This window comes from Plectropomus leopardus, chromosome 6 (genome assembly GCF_008729295.1).
Source record: "Plectropomus leopardus isolate mb chromosome 6, YSFRI_Pleo_2.0, whole genome shotgun sequence".
NCBI classification, from domain to species: Eukaryota; Metazoa; Chordata; class Actinopteri; order Perciformes; family Serranidae; genus Plectropomus; species Plectropomus leopardus.
The window spans coordinates 27622494-27636516 of NC_056468.1; the positions used below are offsets into that span (position 1 = coordinate 27622494).

General features: G+C 41.2%; 1 protein-coding gene across 6 annotated transcripts in view; it reads right to left on the reverse strand.

The window, feature by feature from the left end:
• The window catches only part of slc20a2 (solute carrier family 20 member 2), a 65593-nt gene that overhangs the window by 38740 nt on the left and 12830 nt on the right, over positions 1–14023 (reverse strand). Inside the window, exon 1 of one of the 6 annotated variants that reach the window (XM_042488877.1) lies at positions 6821–6914. The exons of 2 other annotated variants lie outside the window; for them this stretch is intronic. The gene's annotated coding sequence lies outside the window, so the exon portion shown is untranslated. Of the gene's footprint in view, positions 1–1310; positions 1592–3846; positions 4055–6820; positions 6915–14023 lie in introns of those variants that run through there. 3 more of the 6 variants (XM_042488879.1, XM_042488878.1, XM_042488880.1) reach the window with 3 other exon arrangements.

Consider the following 14023-nt stretch of genomic DNA (forward strand, 5'->3'; position numbering starts at 1 on the left):
ATTGCTCCCAGTGGGCAGGCAAGTATCTTGGCATGGCAGCTGTGAGTGTGGAGGGAGCTAACTGTAAAGCACTTTGACCACTAAGTACGGTAGAAAAGCAACATATAAGTGCAGAAGTGGCAGAACCCCTGACAAGCCAAACAAATATTTTTTATTTTTAGCGTACAAAATAATGCAAAAAATCAGTTTCCATGTTTCCCTGTATTCATCAAGTGGGACGTTCATGTTTGTAATAACAGCAGGACAGTCGAGTGTCTGTTATCAAAGTCAGCTGACCATGTGAAGTGAGGATAACATCAGTAGGCAACCTGTTCTAAACAAGCTTTGAAGTGAATGCATGCTAACTTGCTGATAATTATGGTGAATGTTTGGTGATGCTGTTTTGCCCTCTTTGTTCTCCATGTTAATGAAAGTTGAAATCCTTGCATCAGTCAGTCATCCTAGAGGAAACACCGATTCGCCATTTCATATTCAGCTTGAAATGAACTGCTGTCCTTTTAAAAAAAGCTACCCCAAATAAAAACACTTGAAAGTGTCATCCTCTGTGAAGCAACATGCTCTTGAGGATTATTTCTGGCAGACGCATTTTCTTCCTGTGGGTGTCAGGTGGCAAAACTCTAAGCACATAATGAGGGCACTGACACAAAAAACACAACATGGGGAAAGAAGACGAAATTAGGTCTTCAAGTTATCTGTGACGGAATATTTAATCAGGATGTCTAGAGGACACATCCAAGAATTTAAACAGGAAGTTGTGCAATACATGATGAGAATATTAACATTGTTTCGACTGAAGGAAATATCCAGCATCGCAACCAGAGCGGAGCATTTTACCTGTTACAGCACTGACCTCTGGATGTGTGACTGTGAAGAGAAACTACTTACTGCACTCACTTCTCTAACTGTTTTCTGTCGTTGCTGTACAGTGCTCATTAATCTGCCTGAAATGCCACTGCACCACAGCCACAGCTGGTGCAAAACACTGTGTCACGAGCTACAGTCTGCATTGACACGCGGCTGCACTATCCACGCACTGATTCAACCCCCCTCCTCCTCTCATCAACTAACCCTTCATCTCTAGGCACAAGCTGAAAGGACCAGAGCTGGAACACAGATGATGACTCACAGCAGCATCATAACCAGCGCTGGCTAATTGTTACACCTGAAGCATACGCAGCTGCAGTCCGTGCCTCCAAGGACAGCGGATGCTCACATCTACCAGATGGCTTATAAAGTTAAAAAACAGAGATAGGGCAAGACAAAAAACGGACACAAACAGATAAGTAGGCCTGGAAATCAACTCCACTCACCTTCATGTCTCCTCACATCAGTGGAGGGTGAGAAAGTGGTGGAGATGAATGAATGTCAAAGACAAAATAACTGTGACAGAGAGAGAAACACAGACTGAGAGGAATGAAAAAGAAGAAAAACAGACCGGGGAATAAAACCTGGGGGTGAGCATGTGATATGATGGGAAATAAAATTGTGAGGAGAGAGTGAAGGAAAACAGCTAATGACAGGAAGAGAGGAGGAGTGGAAGGACAGAGGGAATCAGCAGGTTGTGCTGGTGTTGCAGGAGAGAGAAGGAGGGAGCTAACAGAGAGAGAGCAGCCAGCTGAGTCTAGACTGCCTCTTAAAGGAAAGTATCCGCATTCACAGCACACGCTATCCAATGACAAATGCCGGAGAGGCTGAGGTGTAGCGCTGACTGGCTGTCTGTGTGCTGAGAGGATGGACAGATGGAGAGGAGGCAGCCAATGACTGGAAGAGGATAACCAAATGAGGAGGAGGGAGAGAGGGAGAGGAGGTGAGGCTGCGTGTGGATGTGTTGTACAGCCGGAGAAAAGCATGCCGACGGATCAAGGGCATTCAGAGCACAAGCATTCCCTTGGTTACTCTGGTCAATATAATATGCACATTTTGGCACCTAAATGCTGACACACATGTCCAAGAGGAGAGCATCATGTGAGCTCTGAGTTACACAATCATCTGTGCTGCTTGTTACTGGATACGATGAAATGAGCCGAGCCACTTTGGGCCATTTTTCTTGGTAACACAGAGACCGGTCACACGCACTATCTCAACACTGTCATTTGGCTACGATCCACCTGTCACTTTCCCTGAAAGGGACAATTGTGGCAGAGAGAGAAAGGCGAAGACATGCTGGACAGTATGTCTTTATGTGACTTGGTTTCAGCAGGCAGAGACGGCGGCTCTCCTCGACACAATGAAGAGTGCGGATCAGATTCACTGCAGAGCAGAGCCAGAGTCCACGTCTCCTCAGTGGTTCCTTAACTATGGCTTCAAATAACACTTATTTTCATTGCCGATTATTGCCTTAACTATTTGATTAGTTGTTTCGTCTTTAAATGTCAAAACAAATGTGAAAAATGTTGATCAGTGTTTTACAAATCAAAGATGAGGTCTTTAAATGAATGGATGGATCACTGAACAGGCCTACTGAGCACAGGCACCCTGCCCAAAGTGTCAGGGCCCCCCCAGGCCTTGATAAATGCCCCTTAAAGGAACACCTACTAACATGTAAAAAACTAAAAAATAACCACAAAAAGACACAAAAGACCACAAAGAGATGCAAAGGAACTGTAAAGAGATACAAAACAACAAAATGGGCAAAACAGCCAAAAAGAGACCCAAAACAACCACAAGGAGACCCAAAACAACCAAAAAGACATAAAATTACCTCAAAGAGACACAAGGTAACTACAAAAACTGGCAAAAGTCCCATAAAGAGACATAACATGACTACCAAAAGACACAAAACAACCACAAGGAGACACAAAATAACTACAAATTGACAAAGCAATCAAGAAAAGACATAAAATTACCTCAAAAAGACACAAATTATCTATAAAAACTAGCAGAAGAACCATAAAGAGTTGCAAAACGACAAAAAACACTACACAACCTCATAGAGACACAAAATAACTACAAAGTGATACCAAACAACCATAGAAGATATAAAAACACCTCTAAGACACAAACAATTGTCAAAAAGACACAGAAAAAAACATGAGGAGATACAAAATGGCCACAAAGAGACACAAATCCACAAAAAGATGCATCAGACTGCATTATCAGTGGGCTGCATATCATGGATATATATACAGAAGCTAGAAACTTTTTTTGCCATATGCGCCAGGCAAGCAACTCTACAGGAGTGACTAGGCACCATCTTGTCATCCATTATTTAGCTATTATTATACATCTATGATTAACATATACTGACCCACAAGAGACTCAAAGGAGTGGTGGGGCCCCTTACATATCTTTGCCCAGGGACCCACTGTCTCAAAATCCGTGCAGGCTCAAATGTCTGGTTTTGTCCACAACCCAAAGATTTTCAGTTTACTGTGACAAAGGAGTGCAGAAACCAGAAAATATTCACATTTAAGAAGTTGGAATCAAAAGATTTTTTTTCTTATAAAAAATAACAAACTGATTAATCAATTACCAAATTAGTAGGAAATTAACTTATCAGTTGACAACTAATGGACTAATTTCTGCAGCTTTGTTCTCAATATTTACGATAACAAAGCATGCCTACAAAGATCTTACACACAGACATCAGGCCTTTCTAATGAACTAGTCTAAAAGTAAGAGAAGCAAATGACTTGAAGCTTTTTGTTCTAAACTCTGACTGTGGCACAATACTCTAAACTTTTTAAAAAATGTTTCGGACATCTTAATACATGTTTTAACTTTTTTCCAGCAACTTAGCTCACAAACACAATCTACCCACCACACACAAATTCTTCAAGTCTTACAGTTTCTTGCTTAACCTGCACATAATCCTGTTTTGACCATATACTTAAAAACATTACTCACGTACACCAATGAAGCTAAGTCTGGTGCCACTGGGCAGTTCAGGTCCTGTTCCCTTCGTTCTCACATACCGTGGAGGGACTAGAATAAAGCCGATGAATTCATTTGTCTGGTGCTGCTCAGAGGTCGGATCTTGTGTTTGTTTGAGTTCCTGTGGCTTTCTGCTCGATTGTCTCTCACTCATTCTCTCCCTTTCTGTCCCCCCAACTGGCCCTGCCTGCTAAAAAGCCTATCTGCGTCAGCTGCACCTGCTGCCTCTGACTCTGTGCTTCGCAGCAGGGAGGCGCTCTCTCCTAGAACCAAAACACACACACACACACACACACACACACACACACACACACACACACACACACACACACACACACTCTTTACAGTGTTGAGATCAGTCAGCCTCCATGAACAGGAGGGGGGTCGCTTAAGAATGACAACAACAGTGTGCATGACTGCGTAGAGCATGTCGCTCTCAACACTGTCTTCAAAGGCTCCTCACACACACATTTCCATAAATCCTCTCACTCCTTCTATTTTCTCTCTGCCGCCATGGGTCTGCATTGCAGCACTAAGTCAGGTTGTCAAGAAGCAAGTTACTCTGGTAATCCTTCAGATTGCTTCTGACGGCCATTACAAGCACACAGGCGATCTGTCAAAAAAAAAAAGTGGGCCCGAAGCTAAATCATTAGTTTTCAGCAGTTTTCCACTAATGTACCCCGATAGAGATGAGTTATCATCGTCCTACTGTCTCCTCGCTATCACTCAAGTCCCAAGACTGCACTGAAAAATCTCAGGGCACGATCCCTTATTTGAAATAAAATCGCCTCTTAACTTCATGCTCTATGAATATTCTTTCCTTCAAACATTTATTTAACTTTGACACAAGAACTGACAGTATGTTGTGACTTTATTCGTTTTTAAATTTAAATTGGGGTATCAAAGAAGTGCATTAATGGTTGGAAACACTCAATGAAAATACTGCTGACGATTAAAAACTCAGATGAATGGGTTTTGTGCCATTGGCATTTTCTACCGACAAATGCAAACAATAGCCAACAGTAATAAATCACTTAGAGTTAATTATCAGTATTGATGCAGCAGAAGCAGAGATATGATCTTTTTTTATTCCATACCAACTTGTCCAACTGACATTATGCACGAGATCGAGGCGGCTGCAATTTTTAGGGCCAAGTGTTGCAGTTGCTCTCCATGACTGCAAAATCCAGAGCATGATGAAAAACACCTGGCTGTCACCTGATCACAGAGATGATTGGCTCTTAGTATTGGCCAAAAACACCTAATTTTCTAATTGCAATATTTAATACTAAATTGTAGGCTGCTGTAGGCCTCAAATTGTGCAATGGAGGTTTAATCTGTTAAACATATCTTGTGTGGTTGATAATAAGGATAAAGACAGTTCCCCACACATTCATTTACTTGTTCATTTTGATTTTCTATTTGTGGAGCTTGACTTCCATTAGGAGTGCTACTAGATTATATACATACTGCTTGGTTATTCTTTGCACCAGACTCTCTCTGTCTGGGCACAAACAGAGCAGCAGAAAGTCAGATGCAGTGAAAGTGAAACTTAACCATTCGCTGTGCTGGTTCTAAAAGTTTTCTATCCCTTCGCCTCTGTAGCAGCTACTCCTCGCATCCATCCATCTGCTGTGATCAGATCAACTGATTCAACTCAAAATACACAAACTGCTGCTGAGGAAAAAAGATCTCATTAAGAGTTCTGCCTGTGCTGTGTTCCCAGACCGAAAAAATGTCTAAATTTAGATAGGGGATACAGAATGGCGAAAAGGACATACACAGCCACAACTGATGTTTTTTTTTATCAGGTTTCGAGCATCTCCCTCTAGAGCCTCATACAACTTTTTTACATATATAGTAGTATTCCCAGAGACCCGTAAACAGACGTTGACATGATAATCTGAAAACTTCTATAAATTACTCTCCAGGTTTACCATTTTATTGCCAACTAAAAACACAGTATTTCATCACTATTTCTAATGAGACCTCTGTTACAGAAGAGTCTGCTGTCTACGATGCCAAAGACCGTGCCACTCGTCTTTGATATCTCCTCTATAGATTACTACGGTAGTCGGCAAGCTACCTTTTTCGATGCACAGTTACAGAGGATGACAAAATCATAGAAATGTCAGTCTCACACTCCATCGACTGAACAAGTATCTGAGCCAACACTAAAGCAGGCTGCGTTACAACAGCAAACAATCGAGCCCCCCTCTGGCAGCGTTGAGTAAGCCTTATGTTTAAATACTCTTTTAAGGTCAGCTCTCTCTGGTTTCAGTGGAGACTGAGCACGGGTTTGACTCCCTCACCCTGAAATGGCAAAGTGGCTGCGGCGACCCCTCCCTGTTCGGGTGTCTGTAACAACTGTTTTAAGTGACTGAGACAGACACACTGAGTCCTTACACTGTTTGTGTTTGTTAATGAAGGCATCTTAAAAGAGAAATCATTTACATTTAAAGCAACAAAATGCGAGCAATAAAATAAATTGTACACAGATATCACTGATTGAATATTTCAAAAGACCTGAAGACTGTTATTATTTTAACAAGCAGTCTTTTAGTTGTAAGTTAATAAATCTGGAAAAGATTCTCTAGAGATGTCCAGATGAGCACATGCATGCGCGCGCACGCACACACACACACACACACACACACACACAGAGAGACACACACACACACACACACAATGCATTAAAACCACTAAGGCCAAAATAGCAGCACCACAATGGACGCAGTGCCCAAATTAAGGCTTTAAGGCCGGCAGACTCTATTAGTCACTTCTGAGAATAAACCATGCTCACAACAGGGATCCTAATTGACCAATCAAAATGTGCCTCAAACATGAATACAGCGCCAACTACTTTATTACTAACAGTAAGGGGGCCTTATTTGTTGGCCAGCTTTCACATCTTAGAGCTACCGACACAATAAGGCTTGGTACATACCAATAATAGCGGCATTTTGAGGTTGCAGTTCGGCTTTCTTCTCTTTCTGCCATCTGCCTCCATGTTCCTGAGCGTAGGAGTCATCTTACCCTTGACCCTCTCTCTATTTTCCTCACCCCCCTCCTCCCGCACTCAGCTTTAGCCGGACAGTTCCAGTTCTCTTCCACGAATCGGCGTAGGTGCCCGATAGCAAAGCCTGCCCCCTTCACCCCTGTGCTTCCTCCTCTGCTTACCCCTCCCGATCTCTCCCTCATCTGAGGTGTGGAAGCGGAGAAATGTTGATCTGGCTCAGTTCTCGCGAAGCCCGGCCAGGACCTCCAACCTACCTGCCTCTTTCTCAACTGCTGAGACTGGTAATCTACTGTTGGCATGCTCTGTGGTATTAAAATGTGTTACTGGGGCAAAGTGGGTGCCGGTATTAGTGAAATGTAGCACAAAAAGGGCAAGAGACTGAGAGAAAGGAGAGGTACAGACATGACTAATGATGTTTTAGGCTACCTCCACACTAATAAGAATAAATGCATCTTGTCCGCTCTGTTTTGGCCTCCCATCTACAACATGCTGCTGCAATGAAATCTTAATGAAAGTGTTCTCCAAGGTGGAGATCTACAAATGCATTTGAACTCATGTTGTAGTGTGAGCCGCAACAAAACGAGCTTTTTGAAAATGTTGACATGTGACAATCATGTGATTACCTGAGTCATGTGATCCATCTGAGAATCTGGACAGGTTTTGAGGTGAAGTGTGTATCTAGTGACATCTATTGGTAGAAATATTATATAATATTCATGACTATGTTTTCATTAGTTTATAACAGGGCTGTACCCGACTCAGAATGACGTCAGTTGAATCAGATATGACTGTTCAAAACAAATATTCTTACATTTGTTTTGTTTTCTACACCAACAGGCTCAGCGGGATGTTCAGCAGCATTTACAAAATATTGAATATAAGTTAACAGCTCTAACAACGGGTCATAAATGCCCAACAACATTTTTTGCCAACAGTGAATATCAACAACAGCAAGAGACTGTATCCTATTAACTTGCTGGGAGTTGTAAATTCACCACTTCTTCACCTGACAGTGCAGTCTCTCTCTCCCTCTTTGCCGCTGCCTGCATGCCCGCAACTGCTATCAAAGAGTAGCGTGACAGTCAACAGCACACACCACAGCAATCTGCGGTCCAAACCATCCCCAGAAGTACACGGCACAGAAAAAAAAACAACTGCTGGACTTGTAGCAATCTCAGTCAACTGAGGGTCTCCGACTGATGATTTTAAAATCTGACTTTCAAGAGGCACCCCATGTTTATAATCACCTAAAAATAACCGTAATCTTAGAATGAGCCGTTTATAACAACATATGGAGTGGGTCCTCTTCTGCTGAGTCCACTGTTTCTGCAGAAGGCCAGAATGGATAAAAAAAACAATGACTCTGTATATTGCCATTTGCATTTTGGCATTGGCCACCATAGATCTCCGACATGCTTGGCACACAGAATAAGTCTCAATTCTCTAACTTCAACACTAGATGCCACTAAAACCTACAAAACTGGACCTTTAAAAAAAAGGGGGGAAAAAAACAATGCAAAATTGCTACAGATCCTGGTGTTTCAATCAGTAACCGTGATCTTTCACTTTATTAACTCTAAGTTCAAACAGCATTTTAAAGATCTACCACACCTGGAGACGCCATAACTTTAAGGTTTCAGTTGTGCTTAAAAAAAGTAATCATCCCCTATTGATTTTTTATTGTCTGGCAATATTGAATCAAAGTAAATTTAGAGCTGTCTTTGACACTGATTAACATAATGATAGAAAGTGATCTAAATTAATTACAAGGTCCTCTGCTGTACACTATAATTGGCTTCTTTTCATGAAAAGTCTTTCTTTTTGAAAATTACCAAAATTGCTGAGAAGACAAGACTCTCATATATCGATATGCATGTTACATGTTCATATCTGTAGTTTTATATAGTAGTAGCAGCCTGGAAAAGTTCTACATAGTGTCGGCGTGCTAAACGCAGAACAGCAGGTGGTAAAAGGTTAGGGAATTAGACACATAAACAGAGTTCAAAGTATCTGCATCGGTGCGGACATCAGCTTCCTGTGACACAGTATTAAATGTCTGCAGACAGATTTCAGGAAGTAATTCAGCAGGTAAAGAAGAAAACAAGCTGATACACCAACTGTGAATATTATTAAGTACAGTATGAAACTGTATTTTTGATTCTACTCATTCCGTCTTACTACAGTAGGATGGACATTTGTGACCTTGCATGGCTGTGTCCCCACATTTGAGGTTAAAAGATGAGGACAGAATGGGAGAGAAAGAGGGAGACAGACAGAGAGAGAGAGAGAGAGAGAGGGAAAGAGAGAGAACGCCCCTCCTAAGCTGGATCTAGTGGCCTGTGCCCTCCTGCTCTTAATCCTGGCTTCCAGCACATGACCCAGCTAACAGAATTATAGAGCGCTTTGATTAGACCTGCTGCTGTGCGCACGTAGTGGGAGACGTGGCAGCGGTGTCGGGGGGACATGGGGTCCTTTTTTCTGCCACCACTTTGCAGAAATTCCAGGCCTCTACACATACCTATGCACACATACAGCATTAACCACACCTTAAACCTTGGCGTTCGCAGCCAACACGCAGCGGAAGAAAAGACACGAGGCCAGTCGGATTAGGCCTGCAAGTCAGTGAGTCAGCGGATTACCCCGGCACTGTTATTCTAGGTGAAAACTAAGAGTAATGCTGAAAAACGTGCTGCTAGCATTAGCCGCGGCTGATAGGACACAGAATGAGCTGCATGAATGGCACTTAAAGTGGTCACAACAAGGAGGGGAATTTCACATGACGACTTCAGCAGTGGGCCGTAATCGCATCAAGGGGTCTCGCACGGGAGACGTTTATTTTTAAGTTTAAGTTTATGAACTGATGGAAAAAACAATCTCAAGGCTTATTTTTAAGTTGGCAACTGATGGAAAAAACAACCCTTACAAGGGCCGGGAACTGAAAGTCTCCTCTGAATATTGTCTATATAAACAAGTAAAAACGGTCACGTAAAAAAAAAAAAATTGGTGTTTTGTGTTTGTGTGTGTGTGTGTGTGTGTGTGTGTGTGGGTTGGGGGGGGGCTTTCTAAGTTCATGGTTGTGCCGTTTCAATTGTCTTTGTCAGCTGTTCTTGGGATTAGCAATATGTTAATTGTTAAATTTTATGATATCCTTTTTATACAAAGGGTATATATACCTCTTCACTTTTTCAAAATGCTCTGGTGACACTATTGCATGTTCATATAAAACCCAATAAACAAAGTTTTGTTGGGTTTTTTTTTCCTTAAAGAGTTTACTCTAAATTTGTCATCAGATTTTCTGATTAAAATATTATTTTTGTTATCAATTTACTATATTAACACAAAGTTTAAGTTTTTTTCCCACTTAAGTGAAGGCAGTGTTTTAGTAACTGTGTTGAAGCTGGGTTATATTGGCACCTGAATCAAGAGTTTGAAGGTTTTGTGGCTGTTTAACATGCATGTAAATCACTCAGTAGAGTGGACTTAACAAAACATTTGCACTGTGCTCTTACAATAGCATGAAAAGGGGAATGGAAATAAAGCTGGTCAGATGTGAACATGATACTGTAGAGTAAAGTGTTGGGGAATTCAGCACAGCATGTCTTCGCTGTGGGAGATTTACTGTATGTTGTATTCCCTCTAGGGAACATATTTCGGCTACAGTATGTCCTTACAATGTTTATACAACAGTGAATCCTAAAGCAAAAACCCTGAAGGTAAACCACAGACTACAACACAACCTAGAGATAATCTTACAGATTTAAACTTTGGACAGATAAGGGAATTTTCCAGAGAACTCACATTCAGCATCAAGTTTTTAAGCCACCGAGGATACAGTGTTGTGCAAGAGCTGGATCCATTCTAACTGAGATTTCTGAACTACGAAAAACTCAGCTTCCCTCCCAAAAGATTGATGAGGATAGAAACTGTTCAGTGCACGGAAAGGTTCCTGACAGTAAACAAATATGTGCAGCAACAAAATCACAATCTTGAAATGTCAGCAGAGTAAAAATACTGCCTGGCCGGAGGGTTAGATCCATGCAGCTGCAACTGCTACTACTCCCTCTGAAGCATGAATGAGTTCATCTTAAAAAATGACACTGTACACACTGTGTGACCAGTGTTATCTATCACATGTTTGCCAGTTGTGTTGCACACTAGCAGCACATGGTGCAGACACGCACGCACACGCACGCACACGCACGCACGCGCGTGCAAACACACACACACACACACACACACACACACACACACACACACACTGTACTTTACAACTTAAAAGGACAGGTGCTCGTTTTTGCATTCATGTGGCAAGTTTGCAAATCCTGTTATAAGCAGATGCACAAAGTAAAACTGAATGTTTTTTCCTGGAATACTCAAACAAATACAGTACTTATGATGTAATCAAAGTTGACAAACAGGAGAATTTGATTCTCCTTCAATGTCTGCGTTATTACTCCGGTTCTGTCTGTCACTCGCTTGCCTAAAAAACACCACCACTTCAGACTATTAAACAAAAAGCTTTAATACAGCTGTTGCAGTGACTCGAGGGAGAGATATTTTTGGGTACAGCATCGTTTGAGGCTGTGTGTGGCATGTGCTACTTTCTTTGTGTCTGAGTGCTGTCGCAGCATGCTCGACACTGAATGAAACTCATTGTGACAAGTGGTCTGCTGGTGTTCCGGTGATGGAGGGTAGATGGGGAGGAGGGTGGGTTTGCCTGGGTCACCTCTAATCCTGCTGGGATAAATCATTTCCTTGAGACGTTTCCATCCAGCCTTAAATCAGAACAACGTCATGCCCTACCAAGAGGGGGCAAAATGAAGCTCCTATCCTCTCTTCTCATGAGGCATAAGAATTTTAAATGCATGAAGTTTACTATAAAGGCCATTTAAAGTGTAAACACTCTCTGTACAGCATAGCGACTGCAAGAGGTTACTGCTGTCTCTTTCAGTTTGTCTTACGGCACCTCCTGCAAGCTGCAGTCTGCAGTTGTTTTCATTGAAAATTTGCTGAGTTATACAGATGCCTCTTCTGAAGTAATCCTCTATTCTAAAAATGCTTGTATATTTTATTTACCCTAAAAATTACTTTATAACGATCTGGTCATTGCTGCTGTATGACACATAGTTCCATTACAGCACAATGTGAAGACACTGTTTACGGCTTCAGCTAGATGCATCTTCTCTACTTTAAATTTCAATTTTCCTCTTTGGTGCTAAACATCAGATGATAAAAAGGAGCAAGATAAAGCTGCAATAGGACAAACAATGAGAGCTTCAGACTGTGGCAAAACAAATCAGTGGGTTTAGCCTCTCCATTAAGGGTGATCTGAGAAAACTATGTGACTGCAATTTTTCAGAACTGTATTACATAAAAATTGCTGTCATTTTCTATAAATGACAAAAAGTTCACAAAAAAATGCACATCCAGATGACAAAAAAATAGGTGCTGGGCAAGAGACGATACAAGAGAAAACAATTTAAAAAACTTAAGCCCACACACTAAACTATGCTCCAATACGCTTTAATTCAGTATTCGGTGACAATTCGAGGTTGTTGTTTTTTGGGTTTTTATACCTACAATTGGGCATACAGTGGGGCATGATTATCACAGAGACGCTGGCAGGTATCCAAAGTGTTTGCATTTAGCGGCTTCCTTTGCAAATTTGATATACTCCATATACAACAACTAGGTGTACAAAATGTAGGTATGTTTTTGTAGATATAAAACATGCTCCAACTGTGCTGTTTTAACACATTTTGTGGGAAAATAAAAGGCTAAAATATAAGTTCCCTCCGGCATTTTTACAGCTCTTCAGGTGAGAGTCAAACACAAAGCCAACCAGCGGACACACACGTGTTAAAAGACTTGTGAGATTCATTCTCACCAGGCAGCAATGCAGGAATCAGGACAACGTAGCCATCATAGCTTCTACAATAGGTACAGTTATGAAACTGTGATGTCATGCAACTGAAAAACTGGTTAATCCTGACATCTGCCTCTAATAAAAATAATATCACATTGATGGGATGTCACATTTGACAATGTGTTGATAGCTGACAACACCTCACCAGTCTGCACTTTCACTAGTAGAGTTAGCTTCAGAGACTGACAAGGACACTGCTTCACAGCCTCAAATCCTGAAGGTCATAATTCAAAGATTTTACAGTGTTGAGTTTAAAACTATGACATGATGGGCTTGGAAGTTTAACTGAGAGATTCAGACATCGCCATGTATCAGCTCCTTGTCACTAAAACTTTCCAGCCACCTGCTTGCTTTACTACAACATGACAAGGTAGAAGCCTAGTAATTGGCTGGACTGTGTATGAAACACTAGAGGGCTTTTAATTTGAAAGAACTTTTAGTTTGAAATAGAAAATGGCCAGCATACACTGAGTCACGGACTTTTGTTTGCTTTGACTTAAACGTAAGAGCGATTCCCAATCCCAAAATAAATAAATACGTGTTAAAATGAGGAACAGTACACTAAGACACAGTCACACAGCACAAAGGACTGGTGTTGTGTTGAGACTGTTTCCCCGTCGATATGTGTTAACCCTACCTAAACCTGACCCAAACCCTCTAAGGAACTGTACTTTATTCGGCTGAGGTGTGACTTTTTGTCTCATCTTGATCGTCCCTGAAGCTGTAAATGTTTTTCCTAATCATTCACCTTCCCTCCACCATCAATTTTTTTGCATTAACACCTAATGTAAGCAGCGTTGGAACCAATGAAATGAGTAAACAGCACAAGCATTCATTATCACCAAAACAAGCATCTAATTTTAGCAAAGCAAAATGCAAAATGCAAATCCTCCTAAAAATGATGTGTTGAAGGACCGTTGGAAACTTTGTTTTTCTGTTTTTAATTCCTGGCTATGATAGAGGCTCTGATTTTGCAGATTTTCAGAGAAATCTTGCCTTTCAAACTCACTATCTGGATTTGGAATTCAAAATACTATTTAAAGTTGTATGTCCCTCACCTAAGCCAAAATAAAAAACACCACTCTGTTGGTGTTTATATAGCAAAACATTTAACACTCTTTCACCTCCTTAAACTTTCACTTTGCAGCTTGTTAAGACACTTTTAATTATGCATGCATCCCTACAAATAGAAAATTTTGCTATAA